This window comes from Mixophyes fleayi, chromosome 2, assembly GCF_038048845.1.
Source record: "Mixophyes fleayi isolate aMixFle1 chromosome 2, aMixFle1.hap1, whole genome shotgun sequence".
Classification (NCBI taxonomy): domain Eukaryota; kingdom Metazoa; phylum Chordata; class Amphibia; order Anura; family Limnodynastidae; genus Mixophyes; species Mixophyes fleayi.
Genome location: NC_134403.1, coordinates 241,873,425 through 241,889,833, shown reverse-complemented (window position 1 = coordinate 241,889,833; position 16,409 = coordinate 241,873,425). Strand labels below are relative to the sequence as shown.

Genomic DNA, 16,409 nt, shown 5'->3' with positions numbered 1-16,409 from the left:
CTCGTAATCAGATTTAGAAATAACGTTGTTCCTAAAGGCTTTGTTAATCAGGTTATTATACTTAGTCAAAAAATTGGCTGTAGGATTGAATATCAGCCTTTTGTAACAATCAGTATTATTTAGTTGTCTATAGATCTCAGTCATATATTTGGATATGGGCCACAAGACGATGTTACCACCCTTATCTGAGGGCTTAATCACAGTGTCTTCCCATTCCTCAATATCCTTTAAAGCCTTATATTCCTGTTTAGACAAATTCCTACTCAGATTCCTAGATCTCGCTTGATTGAATAATTTATCTAGATCCTTGGATACCAAGTCTCGATAGATTTTGGCTTGCGGACAAATTGACAGATCCGGACAGAAGGTTGATTTTTTTTTTCAATTTAATAGAGTCCCTAGTGTCTTTCATCATACATGAATCTGATATTGAGTTAGTGTCTAACTCTTCAAGAGTTTCCAAAGCCTGTCTCTCATCGTCAGTTAGAAATGCCAGCTCCATAACCTGCATGGCATCCTTCTTGTCTCGACTTTGTAGCTGGGAATCACATATATCCTTTTTGCTACAATAAAATTTCTTTAAGAGTAGTTTCCTAATGAATAGGTTTAAATCTTTTTCCCATTCAAAACGATTAAGGGATTGTGTAGGTGAAAACGATAATCCACGACTGAGTACCTTTAAGTGTATTGGTTCTAATTGTCTTTCTGTCAGATTAATCACCATAAGTGATGTGTCTAATTCATCTGACGTCTGTAATTTCTCCGATGGTTGAGAGGACCCTCCTGTCCTTCCATATACTTCCTCTTTTTGCGGTCTCTTAGCCTTGTGTCCCCCCCTTCGTATCGGTTTAATTCTGTGGTTCCACCACCTTCTCCCTTCCTGGAATCTCTCTCTAAAAAAGATCTAGTATGGTGGGAATGTTCTCGTTTGCTGGGGGAAGTATCTGAGATCTCACTGACTGAGGAATCCATCCCTGAATTACTGAAAGAACTGTATGATTTGTGGAATTTAGGTCTATCCCACTTAAAAATTTGGTTTAAAGCTAAATCATTCTTATCACGTGCAAATTTTTTACGTTTTTTATCCACTATAACTTTTTCAAATTCATCCAAATCTGATTTAAATTTACTGTAAGCTTTCTGAAAAGGTTCAAGATTGTCGAATTGTTTCAATTTCTCACCTATCTGAGAAATTTCTCCTGCATATTGTTCCAGGAGAAGATTATCGCCTTTAGGAACAACGTTATTTCTAAATCTGATTACGAGTTTCTAAAAATAAACGATCCCAAAATTCCTACTTTTTACGCATTGCCAAAAGTACATAAATCTATAACAGACCCACCGGGTAGGCCTATTGTATCGGGCATGGGTAGTTTGACCGAGAAGGCCAGCAGGTATGTGGACCAACACCTTCGTAAATATGTCACAAGTTTACCATCATACACCAGAGACACATTAGATGTCCTGGCAAAAATCAGTGACATTTCAGTTAATCAGGAGGTTAAATTGGCATCGTATGACGTGGAGTCACTTTACACAAACATATCCCATGATCAGGGTATAAGGGCGGCCAAGTACTTTTTGGACATGGAGTGTAAAAGTGATTTCCATGAATTCTTGATTTCCTTATTAGAATTTGTACTTAATAATAACTACTTTGTATTTGATGACAAATACTATCTGCAGATCCGTGGAACAGCCATGGGCACAGCGTGTGCGCCAACGTATGCAAATTTATATCTTGGCTGGTGGGAGAAGGAGATGGTGTTTAATGAACGAAATGAAATGTATACTGACCATATTTTAATATGGTTCAGATACATAGATGACATATTACTGTTATGGGAGGGAGAAACAACCTTATTCCATGAATTCACTAAACACCTCAATAACAATAAATTGAATCTTCTATTAACATCTGATATCCAAGAAAAAATGATCAATTTTCTAGATCTACAAATCTCCATTAATAGTGATGGTAAATTAATGACAGATATGTTCAGAAAATCCACAGCTACTAACAGTCTATTACACTTCACGAGCGCCCATTTTCCATCAGTAATAAAAGGGGTGCCTAAAGGAGAATTCCTCCGAACAAAACGAAACTGTTCAGATATCACCACCTTTCAGAAGAGATCTGGTGAACTGAGGGATAGACTGGTACAAAGAGGCTATAGCAAGAAAAGCATACAGAAGGCCTCATATGAAGCGAATTGTAGAGAGAGAGAATCCTTGATATTCCCCACACCCAAACCTATTTCAAAAGGAAAAACAAGAATGATTGGCACATTTTGCTCCGAATGGAGGGACATCTCAAATATTTTTCAACAACATTGGCACGTCTTGTTGTTGGATCATGATCTGAGGGAGAATCTTGATGACCGAGTCACAATAACATGGCGAAGAGCCCGAAATCTGAGAGATCGTCTTGTCCATAGTCATTTTATGCATAATAAGAAATCATCAAATTTAATCCAAGGTTTTTATAAATGTGGCAGGTGTAAGGCTTGTAAATATACTATTCAAAAACAGGACTATGTCGACAGATATTCTAGAATCTGGAAAATTAACAAATTTGTTAATTGTAATTCAATGGGGGTTGTTTACTGCCTGATATGTCCGTGTGGTTTGAAGTATGTTGGCATGACAACAAGACCCTTTAAAAGACGCTTGTTGGAACATGTCAACAATATTAAAAATGCTCCCAAGGACAGAGAGAAATTTAAACCTATCACCACGGTGGCTAAACATTTTCTTTTGTTCCACAATAACAATCCGGATTTACTTCAAGCGTTTATAATGGAACAACTATCACTAGGTATTAGGGGAGGCGATATGCAGCAGGAATTGCTAAAAAAAGAATCCAGACTGATATTTCTAATGGACAGTTTGGTACCCCATGGCCTCAATGATAAAACAAATTATATGGCATTTATCTAAATGTGAGATTTAATATATTTTTCTTCTTATTTGATAACATCACCTCAATTAATATTTGATTTTTATCACTTAAATCTGTTGTAAAATCCAGATTAATGTAATATGTTGTTGGTTCAACACTTTTTTGATGATATGACGCACTATAGGGACCACTCAATACATATTGGGACTCATTATCTTTGGATTATGAGTTAATTCACTAATTTTTTATTTAATTACTATTTTCAAATTTTTTTCAAATACACTGGTTTAAACGGTATGTTTTTACATATAACATGGTACTGCTGGCAGCAGTACCTCTGAGAATTATTTTTAGCACATGGTTAACATTGGTATGTTCTTATATTTAATATGGTATTATTGGCTTTAGTACCTCTTAATTCGCTTTATTTATTTATATTTAGTAAGACTTAACGTATAAATCACTTCTAAGAAATAAAATTTTCTATTAAATTCAAGCACAATGATAAGATAGGCAGTGTGTGGGGTAATTCTTGTTTCAAATATCTTTAGAATAAATGCATTCTCATCATAATGTCACTATGGAGCCAACCATATTAACATTTCTTTGTTTATGTGTACTAAATAGATCTAGAAATGATGCCCCTGTCCTAATAGATAATAATGATGCCTCTCCGTTGATAACCCTGGTACTATAGTGCACTATGTATCAGTATGATTAGTGCATTCTCGATCTGTGTTTACTATCTTCTCCATACATCTGTAATATACCAATCACTATAAGGATTAGCAGGGCGGGACTTACCTCTCTGCATTATGATTGGGTCAGCGATGTGTCCATCAATGAGTCTGTGTCTTCGAGATTGATAGATTTCTATTGGCCTGCTGGTGATGACGCCCGTATTTGGGGGCGTATCTATTCCATAAAAGAGCTGTCAGCTCTGTCCTTCGGCTTGCCTGGTTAAAGCGAGTGAGCGAAACGCGCGTCGGCGTTCGCCTCGCAGTGTTATGCATATTAATTAATTATCAAAACTAGTTTTTTCGGGAGGGGACTAATCTCTGGCGTGTGTGTGAATGTTTTGAATGAGAGCCCATAACCAGTAATAAGAGGGACTCTTAGATCAGTCTAATGATAATCTCAGCAAACAGTTAGGGCTTTATTAGCTTGACAGACTGCTGTGACTGAATGCTCAGATGTGAGCCTCCATTATAGAGGGATACGCAGATTAGTCCTATTCTAACCCAATTATAGCTTATGGTTAGGGCAGGATTTAGCCTGACTAATGCTACAATAACAATCATAATGAAATATATAATCTTTGATGTTGAAAACAACATCTTATAGTGTGGTAATCTGTGGCTTATACATATCATGTTGCCAATAATTAAGAGAGAATATATCTATCCATACAGCACTTTTAAGTCTGATTTATAGTGATAAGACTGCCACTGCCAGAGTTCATGTCCTACTAAACGGAGGTTACGTGATTATGGAATATTAAGGGTCTACCATTTTGATATATATCCCTTGAATAACTACTCCACTACAATAAGTGAATAACTTTGTCTATACTATCATTACTCCGTCAATGATGTCTTATTATATATTTATGACATCTCCCGTTTAGGACCAAAAAATTTAAATGGTCCTCTATATTTTTAGATTTATAGACAGCTATTAAATATTTTGTCATTTACTATAAAATCTTATTGAAGACTTTTTGGCTGTCTCATTACACTGCGAGGCTTGGCGGTGTTCTCTGCCATTTTAAAATTTATATGTTTGTTTATTTCACAATTTTTTGTTTTTTATTTCGCAACTGGTGTCACAGGCACTACATTGGGACTCATTATTATTTTAATAAAACTAATAAAATGTAAGTTTTAAAATACTTCATTATCATAGAGTGCCCCTATGTTACATGATTTTCTTCTCTGTACTTGTTAATTTATGAACCAATAATACATGTATAGGGTGCACCAACTCAGTCAAAAAATAATCATATTATATGAATGAAGATAGTCTGAGTGTTTGATTCCCTAGTGCGTTGGGAATTCAATTCTCTACTGTAATTTATGAGCAGATAGTATTTGGTTTATTAGTAGTATATATATATATATATATATATATATATATATATATATATATATATATATAATGATTATACGTACACTTCAGTGATATTCCAGGTTCAGGTTATAGGAAAGGTATCATGCCTAGTGTCATATTGAAACCCTATTCATCAGCAGCTGTCCGGTGCAGTCGGCGAAGAGATCGCACATTGCATACTTTAGTTATTGATATTAGGGAATAAACCTTTGTATGATGCTGGCTATGAAAGGAGCAGACCCCCTGGAGAGACGACCCCCACCTTTGGATTCCTTAGATTTAATCAGCCTATGACCTGTTTACCCTGGACCCACCCAACGTCTGGACCTATAGAAATAATCTGCGTCATCTCTATTGTTCACTATGTAACACTGTACTGTATATAATCATAGCTGCACTCCCCCTGGCCCTCAGTCAACTCTGACACAGTATTCTAAACAGATATACTGTCCACTGGGTCCCGTGGTTTGCGCAGCGAGCGCATGCGATAGCATCGGTATGTATTTATCTATTGGTATTGGTTGTACTGTACTGTATCATAATATAATAATGTATTGAATTGTTGACTATTTACATCTGCTAAAATAAATCACTTTGTGCTTTGGAAACACATACAATTGATTGGGCAATGCTTATTTGAAAACGATAAAATTACTTTAATAATTTGGGGGCTCGAAGGTGAGTTACGTTACCGGCAGGTATGCAACGCTTACGGTATTCGGTTCCTCAACAAAGGGTGGATTGGCGGACGCGTCGCATAACAGGAAAGAACGCAATGTGTTTAAGACCTGTGTTTCACTTTGTGTTGCGAAACCGAATGTCCGTTGTTGCATAGACTGAAGGAACGCTAATTAGAATCTAGGGACAAGAAAGAAAAATGTTTCTTTTTATAGCCATTTTGCGTTTTAAAGGGTATAGCATTGCATAGAGTATGTGTATTTCCTGCATTGAGTATGTGTACTTCCGGTAATATTGCCACGTGGTTAAATAATCGTTTTGATAGTTATTATATGCATAGTATAATCACTTGTGAAAGCCTCTGAGACATTATTACTATTGTTGGGAACTTTTGATTTTCTGCGCAGAAAAGGTGTATAGTGTGTGATTTTGTAACGTAGATACACTGTTTTATTGTTGATTGTGCTCAGTTGCTGTCTGACGAGGCAGGTTGCCCAACTGAAGGACGGTATACAGGGCAGGTATACCGAATGTGAAAAACAAAGGGGGTTTTTCGCAAAGCGCTACCAATAGATCGCAAAGTTTGCTAATAACTAGTAATAGTAGGCGGTGCTATCTAACCGCACGACAACCATGAGTGCGAATTGGTGAAGCAGCTAGGAGGAATTATATTGGAAAGGCTGGTTGATTGTATCGACTTTGTTCTCCCAGTTATAATAAACTCAACAGATTTTTTTGGTTTAGCCAGGGTATCGAGGAGCGGATAGCCCTTGGGTCCCGCAGTGATATTTTCTGTGTATGGGGTCCTCGTTTAGTACGAGAGGAAGCGAGTGGACGCGGCTTGAGCAAATACGTCCACGGCCAGTAAGAGATCTCTAGCGGTATAGTGTTTTTAGCAAAAGGTTGAAAGTGTTTGTGGAAGTGTGGTCTGCATAGATTGGTACTGTTCAACATGGGTGCTAAGCATACGCTAGAGATGGCCAATGTACTGCCTAAAGAAGGCCTTAGGAATTCAGCAAGGTTTCGTATGTGTAATAAATATGGTGCATACGCAACGGCTTATTGCGACACAGGGGTCGAGATGACCAAAGAGTGTGTTAGGCCTTTCGCAACAATAGGGAGTTTTAATGCAGAGGTACAAAATAACGTAAAAGATAAAGTGTGGATTGTTAAGTCAACCAAAGGGAGAAATAGACATAATGATTGTTTAAAGTCGTGGCAAATGGAAGGTAACACGTGGCAGAGCAGCGAATGCACAGCGGAAGTAAGTGTGGCGAAAAACACATGCACTGCGGAAATGAGCATGCCGGAAATGAGCGTTCCGGAAGTGTGAGTTGCAAAGAGTGGCGAACTGAGCGTGAACACGCCCCCGACAAATTCGGTCGGGGCGAAAAGTACAGCCAATACCAAAAATGTAAAAACTGTAACTAGTAACTTGTATGTTGTTTTAAGTAATGTTAAAAGTAATGTTTCAGGACAAAGAGAAGGAACGATCCCACCGGCAGGGGCAGCGGCTGAAATTGGTGAGAATAATGTAAAGGTTATCAAGAGGACATTCATTGTACTGCAACAGCGATTCCAGCAACTAGTTCAGAACATAGTGATTTGGTAGGCTTACATCCTGTCCGCACAATAGCAGTTCCCAATGGGAAAGCGGACAGAGATGGTGTAGTTCCAGTGAAACAGGTAACAATGTATTTGCCATGGACTAAGACGGAACTATTTACAATTATGTCTGATTTCCCTGATCCTAGAAAAGATTTGACCAAGTGCCAGAAGTTTATTAGACATTTAGGTAAAGCACATGAGCCTACTAATAAAGATTGGCGAGTGTTGTTTAGAGCTTTTCTACCTCTCGATACTGATATACAAAAGATCATTAGGGATTGTAGGTTGGAGAAAGATAAACTCTTAACTGAGGATGTGTCACTCACCGGACCGTGAGTGCCTCTACTCTGGTGCGAGGTCCTCCATCTTTTCTACCTACACCTGTGTGGAATCGTGGCCGCTCGCTATCCTGCCATCTGCGCATGCGCAGGTCTCGCTATTAACTTCACCTGTCCATGGAGGTGATTGACAGATCAATCACCTCACCCTATTTGAGGCACCTGCAACCCTAGGTAGGGGCCTGATCTTGAAGTCTCATTACCAGTGAACTTCTATAGGTGTGTGCAGATCCCAAACTGCTTCCAGCTTTACTCGTTTGTACGGTTTACAAACTGTGTGCAGCTTGCTCATTCTACAGCTTCCACGCTGCTCCCCTGTTCAACTCAGCGGCGGTTCCCATACCGCTGCAACGCTATCATCCCGCTGTTCGTGTCACAGCTTCCACGCTGCTCCTGGCTCCACTCAGCAGCGGTCCTCTTACCGCTCCAACGCTGACACTCTGCTGATCGTGTTAGAGCTTCCACGCTGCTTCCCTGCTTAACTCAGCGACGGGTACCATACCGCTACAACGCTTCACCTCTCAACTGATTCCGGATCTACACAACTGGGTATGCTCTACTAACTATTGACTATTACCTATTTTGCTCACATACCAGTTACATCCATTGTTGTTTGTTGCGCAGGGTACAGGTACCCATATAGACTGTGTTTCCGCATTGTTCCAGTTAGGACAAGCTGTCACTCAAGCTCGATATCTTCTCACGCTACTACTTGGCGTCATTGTGCATAATCTGCTGTGATCAAGCTTCTCCTCACTGCAAGGCACCAACTATATACAGACTATTCATTGTGCCTTCCAAGACATTGCTCTACTCGCGCTGTTCCCATACAGCCACAGTTTGCCTTTCAACTTCACTCTCCTGCACCTGGACAAGTCCTCACCCCTTCACACAGCAGTGGTACAACATGCTGCACGCAGACCACTGACTTCCCTGCTACATACCTGCACCAATCCTATTCTTCCCATCAGAGCAGTGGTACAACTTGCTGTACGCAAACCACTGACTCCTCCTCTACCTATCATCACCAATCCACGTCCACTCCTCGTGTCTACATTATCTTCAGTTTCCAGTTTACAACTCCAAGTCGTTGATTTCCTCAGACTATCTCTACTCTCCTGCTGTTGTGTCGCTCCAATCATTCACCTGCCTGCTTTGAGGTGCGTGCCATATCCCCGCCTCTCCAGCAGAGTGCCATCTGGTGAAACTCGGGTAGCAACTCCTAGTGCCCGTGACAGGATGATAATCAGGATAATATTGGACGCATAATCACAGAGTTGGCCATATATTTTCCAGTGACAGTAGAATAGGAAAGAATATTCACTATCAAACAAAAAGGTAATGAGATTACAACTGACTATTTTTTCAGGGCTCTAGCTGCCATGATTAAGTACACAGGGATATCAGATATAAGGGAAAATCCACATCATAGGGAGACAGCTGTTGCAGTGCTAATGAACGGCCTCCGGGAGGATCTAAGGACCTGGATACAAACCTCTTTTCCTAATTGGAGAGGTCTCACGGTAGATGATATTAGAGAACATGCCATAGAACATAATAAAAATAGATGTGAAAAGGAAAAAGCGCAGAGTGATAGGTTAATGATGTTGGGTATCCAGGCGTTAGAAAAATTACATTCACAACCTCAGAATTATAAAAACCACTATAAGGGACGAAAGAAACAGAAATCTTTAAAGTGTTTTAACTGTCTTAATAAGAGACATTTGAGGAAAGATTGCAAAGAAAATATTAGAACCAAAGCTAAGAAATTAAGACCAGGCAAGGCAAATAATACTCGGTGGTAAGTATTAATGTGCAAAGTGTAGAAAGAAACTTATTTAAAAGGTAATCTTTGTTGATTTTGTTTGTTTGTTTTATGTTGTCACATGTTTGTTTTCCTAATCACTGGCCGATGGTAAAGAATGGAAATGTTTGTTTTGTTTGCTGTTTTAAGATAACTATCTTGTTTTTCTTCTCACAGATAAAGGGGACACAAGAGGAGTATAGATTTAGTGATCAGAGGAGTGGGATAGAGAAATAGACAAAACCACTCTTGAAAGACAAATTAACAATAGACAATTAGAACACTCTTTGTTTTAGGCTGCAGTGACTCATGATAATTTGTTTTGCTGAGAATCATTATCCAAAAATGAAGTATATACATACTTTGCTCCAAAATATTGTTTTATGTATTTCAGAGAAAATATAAGTCACTAAGAGTAAATTTTTCATTTCTCTATCATAAGTTAGGAAAGTCCGTTGAAAAGGTACGTAGTTGATGTTATACCGAGTTCTTAATGAACAAATGACGGACGACACTGGATTGCACGGTTAAGACCCCCTAGTCAAGTAGGGGGAGGGATCATAGTTAAAGGAATACAGCCATTTTCCCATAGAGTCCAATCCAGCTGTCATTCTTTGCTATAAAGATCTCCCTTTCTGCATGTATGTTTGTTTTCAAACCTTTGTATTCAAATCTTGGTATTCCTATTATTCATTGCTTTCTTATTCCTCATTCTTTACATCCATGCTAGTCTCTCTCTCTCTCTCTCTCTCTCTCTTTCTCTGCTCTGGTAGAGATAAAAAAAAAACAGACACAGTCTCATCAACGGGGCTAAGACATATTTTTATTTTGATTTTTTACATAAGACAAGTTCAGGGATACACACACTAGATTGACATGAGTCACATAAACAGTCAGGGGTTTTGTTTTCATGTGTATAGAAACTGCTGATTTTAAGTAAAAAGGTTCCTTTGTGGAAATACGATTCATGTTTTATAGATTGCATATCTGTTTTGTTGTTTGTTTTATGATTCGTGCCTCCTGTACAAAAATGTGCCTTTATATGGATGCACAAAGGGTGGATAGGAGATTGCTGGAGGTTAGGCATACAGATATGCATCTCTGTATGGAACATTGGAGTAGGATTTTTACCACAAGATACGACATAATGTGAAACCCTAGGAAATGTAAAATTTTCATGTTTTATATTTTTCACTGTTAGACAGACATGTACTGGGTACTGTTATATTTGAAGAAAGTGTTATAGAAATAGACCCCTTTGTCTTTCTCACTTAGTCAAGTAGCTGAATGTGTTGTACTGAGAATGACATGTGAGTTGTCAGAGGGAAAATCGATTGATATACATTGGTCTTCAGCATTTTTCTAGTCTAGGGGGCGATGTTGAGGTGACTGAGAAATCGTTTTATAGCAATACCAGCACATGAGTAGGACACTACATATAGGACTTTAAACAGTGACACAGTTACCAACCGAAGTAGCTGCTAGTAAAGTCCACACTCACACACACGACCATACATGGCTGCCACACCAGGGCGAACACAGCTGTCAAATAGACAGCAGGGTTTTAAGTGACAGCTAACAAATCTATGTTTTGTTTTGTTTTTCGTTGTATTGTTTTAGTTTTAAAATGTGAACACACACACACACATGCACACATACACATATTGGTTAATATAGGAAGATTTGTGTTACCTGAGGGATAAACTGTCTGGAAGGTGAAGAGATGTGGTGAGGAGTCTGGCGGACCCTGGAGAGATGGACAAGGTAAACCAGTTGCTCCCAGAGTGTATCTCCCAGACCAAGAGGAGGCAGCAAATGGTCTGGCTCAGCTGGGTACAGAAGGTATGTGCAAGCTGGTAAGAGTATATTGGGGTGCACCAGACATTTTGTCTCAAGCTAGAAGGACGGCAACGTCCTATCTTGATTAAGAGAAGGTCAGGAAAATGATACCAGATACAGATGTATAATGTATGAGTAGTGGTAACAAATCACATACTTTCAATTAGCCATAAACCAGTGTGAACATAAAGTAGTGGTACTCGGTAGAACAAATTTAATAGAATAAGAGTTGGAACTTGATTGAAGTGACTGATAGCTTCGGCCACTAGTCCTTTCCCACTACCAAAAGATAACTCCTGGGCAGACTCTTAACCTGTCAGTTTTTGAAATGTTCTTGACCCCTCGTGAGATGAGATTGTAACTGGGAGGCTAGGTTAGACCTTGAGAGAAGGTAAATAGTGAGACAGAAACTGAGAACGTCCAAAACACTGTTTCTTGAAAAGTCACACTAACTGTCAGGATGTTGGATCGGGAGAGTAAGTTGTGGAGCAATAATTTCTTAGGCTCAGGTTTTTTGACAGACAGGTACCAGGTGTAGGCTACCAGCATCACGGCTTCAAGGGTAGCAGAGACACACTGGTGCCCATTCCACCCACTGCAGAGGGGCCAACACTCAGAGAAGGGTCCAAGGGCACTCATGAGTCTGTTCTGGAAGGCCTCGAATGCTGTTAGTAGCACCTGTTGTCCAGCATGAAGTTGTAGTTTTCCTGTTTTGTGTTCTCTCATTTCATTCTCTTCTCAGGACGGTTAATTCTTTTGATTATTAGCAGGTGACAGAGGCTGGTTCAGGTAATGATAAGGGGGTATTGGGGTTGGAGGAGAAGTTAGTAGCATAATCGGCCCAGCCAATTACTCTATTCAATTCAGGGGTAAAGTAAAATTTGGAAACCCTGGAGCTTGGAGAAAGTGCGAGGGGCTATTGTCTGAGTAGCATTACGTCCGTAAGTAAGGTGACCCCATAAAAAAAAAAAGAGATACACCCAGCGATGCCAGTACAGTAATATTCGGACTTGAGCAGGCATCCTTGAGAATGATTATCATTCTTGGGAGGGTAAGGTTTTAGACCAAACAAAGTGCTGGGCGTGCTCACACGTGCCTCAGTGATTATATCAAGTAGGATTAGTTCTCTTCCCACTAAATATTCTTGAGGTACCCGAACTATGGGTGGGAGGTCACTAGGGGAAAAAGTACGACACCTAGGTCCCTTAGTCTGAAGTCTCCCAATGCTTTGCAAGCCAATCACTGTTAAATCTGAGTATCAGGAGACTGGGAAGAATGAACAGACAATAGCCCGCCCACAAGTGTTGATGAAAAGAACTGATGACATTATTAGAATTGTGTATATTAACGCAAGCTGAAGGAGATTGTATATGACATTATTGATAGACATAGGATGATGCTATTGATGAACATGAAGTGTTTAAATGTATTCTGAGCTTAAAGACACGCGTTGGACAGAAGAACCTGTTAAACTTGAAGAACTGTAGTAGAGAATTCTGTATAGCTGATACATGTTCTATTGTACCTTGTACCTTTCCAAATAATGTATTAAGTGTTTTATTGCACCCTTGAAGGTCATACAAAAGGTTATCTCCAAGCTCCAGAAATGTACGGTCTATAGTAAAAGAAGAAATCGTTTTGAGGGTTAAGACTCTCTCTTATGATAACTTGTTTAGATCTACAAACAGCGTAGTCATACACCAAGGGGGACTTGCATTACATAGCAATGAAACGTGGTACCGAGATCCTGCATATAACATCTTTAAGGTGATAGTTTATTGTACTATCAAAGGGTGGACTGTCGAAGTCGTATAATTGGATGAACGATGGCGTGGTGCGATCGCATGGTAAAATACGCACGCACACACTCGCATTACAACATTTAGTTATTTATATAATTCATATTCATATTGGTTTCGTTACACTGTAATTTATGAGCAGATAGTATTTGGTTTATTAGTAGCATATATATATATATATATATATATATATATATATATATATATATATATATATAATGATTATACGTACACTTCAGTGATATTCCAGGTTCAGGTTATAGGAAAGGTATCATGCCTAGTGTCATATTGAAGCCCTATTCATCAGCAGCTGTCCGGTGCAGTCGGCGAAGAGATCGCACATTGCATACTTTAGTTATTGATATTAGGGAATAAACCTTTGTATGATGCTGGTTATGAAAGGATCAGACCCCCTGGAGAGACGACCCCCACCTTTGGATTCCTTAGATTGAATTAGCCTATGACCTGTTTACCCTGGACCCACCCAACGTCTGGACCTATAGAAACAATCTACGTCATCTCTATTGTTCACTATGTAACACTGTACTGTATATAATCATAGCTGCACTCCCCCTGGCCCTCAGTCAACTCTGACACAGTATTCTAAACAGATATACTGTCCACTGGGTCCCGTGGTTTGCGCAGCGAGCGCATGCGATAGCATCGGTATGTATTTATCTATTGGTATTGGCTGTACTGTACTGTATCATAATATAATAATGTATTGAATTGTTGACTATTTACATCTGCTAAAATAAATCACTTTGTGCTTTGGAAACACATACAATTGATTGGGCAATGCTTATTTGAAAACGATAAAATGACTTTAATAACCCGTTTCTTGGTTTCTTCTGTTTACCACCAGCCCATATTTAATTGAATGTTTCCGTCCCTATCTGCTACGAACCCCCTGACCTCAGCCTGCCTTCTGACTACCCGCTGCCATCTGGATTTCCTCATCTTCAATCCGCTCTGGTGTTGCTCATAAACTTACACTACATTAGACTTTAGACCTGGGGGCATCCGAATACCTGGGAGCACATCCAGCTCTATGGGAAAGGCGGCTGCTGGAGGCGAAGACCTCTACCACTAGTTCTGTAAGTTCATGCCAAGACCCGCCAGTCTAACAGTAACTGCATTTAAATAAACTAGAGAATAGAAACGCAAAAAATATATATTCTCTTTGACAATTATATATCACCAGCACAATATTCTATTAAAACATTTTATTAAAAAACAATTATAGATAACCATAAATCAAATTATGGATAACTCATAGAATAATGGAGGAACAAGCAGTAATAAAATTCAGAGCTCAAATACACAAAAAAAAAAGCAGGTATTAAATATATTAGTCCTTATTGTAAAACTCGATGGTGCACATGAGATAAAATAGTCAGTGGATAGTAAAGAGGTTTCTTTAGCTTTATCATCAGTCTAATAGAGATTAACTCTTAATCTGTGCCATACAACAACTTATAACTCATTGACAAAACGATAGCTTCCAAAAATTGTGGAACTATAAGTCCCTCCTACAGTTGTATGCGTGAGCTAACACATTCAGAATTAGCAGTCCACAGATTGTCTCCTATTTAGGATTATACTCACTAAGATAGCCGTCTTATTACACAGCTCTGTGGGTGACGTATCCTTAGAGTTCACCTCCAGGGCAGACAGTGGTTAGCTATATTCTTTCCTCGGTCTACAGGACCTGGTATTACCAGGTGGTCTCCCATCCAAGTAGTAACCAGGCCCAGCCCTGCTTAGCTTCCAAGATCAGACGAGATAGAGCTTGTTCAGGGTGGTGTGGCTCCAAATTATCAAAAAATAACGGACGCGTTTCTCCACAGTCAGTTGTGGTTTCCTCAGAGATACACAACTGTAGGAGGGACTTATAGTACTACCGAATTATCTAACATCGGGCGCACTATATATTCAATAGAACTGTAAGTGTCTACTCCTCCTCCTTGTTGCCTATTCATGAATTGTTTTGCTTAATTATTGTATCATCATTGTGCTTATTTGCTTATTGGTTGACAAAGACTACATTTCAAGACACAAGACATGAAGAGCTACCTGTCTAATGGGACTTCATGATCACGTTATATACAGGACTTATTAAGATAAGGACTTCTTAATTTGACTATATTTTTACACTGATATAGCAAGTACTGTACTTGTATTATATGTGTTATGTTTCCAGATATCTGATAACATAATTGTGCAGACATATACCTTTACAATAACAACTACTAGATAGAATAGCCATCAGAGATTAAGCGCTGTGATTTAATATTTCCCTTAGTTGAATTAGAGGTAGATCGCCTCCTGATGAGCTGCTCTCACTTATTCAGTAGATATATTTTGCTTGAGCGCGTCCTATATCCAAGACTTGATCAATGTAGTAAAAGTACAATATTTTTTTTTTTACTTAGTTTCTCTTTTCCAGCTGACTAAGAATTTCTCCATCATTCAAGCACCCAAGAGCTAGTTAGACGCCATCAGGCTCCATTATCCCACCAATGCAATCCACTTCCCCACCCCCCGTTACCTTACAACAAATTAAATTAGAAGATAAAACAGTTAAAATATATATATATATATATATATATATATATATATATATATATATATATATATATATATATTATGAGTTAAATTTACTTTTTCTTTTTTTTTTACAAAAGTTCAAATAAATCTTTTAGTTACTTGTGAGAGTGGTTTATGTCATTTTTGTTTCCACCTGTGTTTGTCTGTACTGTGTTTTATGTGATGGTAAAATGAAGGAGGGTGAGCAGTCTATGCCCAGTGGGTAAAAGGAGAGAGATAGATTGGTATTTTCTCAGACTAAAGAAATGTGGGCAACATTTACTAGAGGGCAATAAAGGACTTGCAGGAGATATTTAAAAGCACTGTCTAAAATAAATAATGGAGTCTTGGGAGAATAATCATTTTAATTGCGGTAATTAGGCCAATACGTAAACTAAATAATTTGTTCAAGACTAGCAAAATCTGTTTTAATCTATATATATATATATGAGTTTGTTTGTTTGTTGGTGAACATCTTACGCAGCTCTCAAGGAAAAGCTGCCAAATTACATAGTTATTTAGTATTGTAAGCTATTAGACCACATAGCAACAGCGCAACAATGCGACAAATAGACAGAGAGCGACAAATATTGAAAGCATAATTTTTTGGTTTTAAAGAATTGTTTGACTGCTGGAAGAAACCTCGCCAAAAAAAGACATATAACAACAACTCGAAAAAGAGGCAAATCATATTTCTAAATAGCATTTTTGGTCTATTTACTAAATAATTTAGTAGTATTTAA

The 16,409-nt window shown here is 38.6% G+C and overlaps 1 pseudogene; it reads right to left on the bottom strand.

The window, feature by feature from the left end:
* Positions 1-14,776: 14,776 nt before the first annotated feature.
* LOC142141949 (5S ribosomal RNA) lies at positions 14,777-14,895 on the bottom strand (annotated as a pseudogene).
* Positions 14,896-16,409: the final 1,514 nt, after the last annotated feature.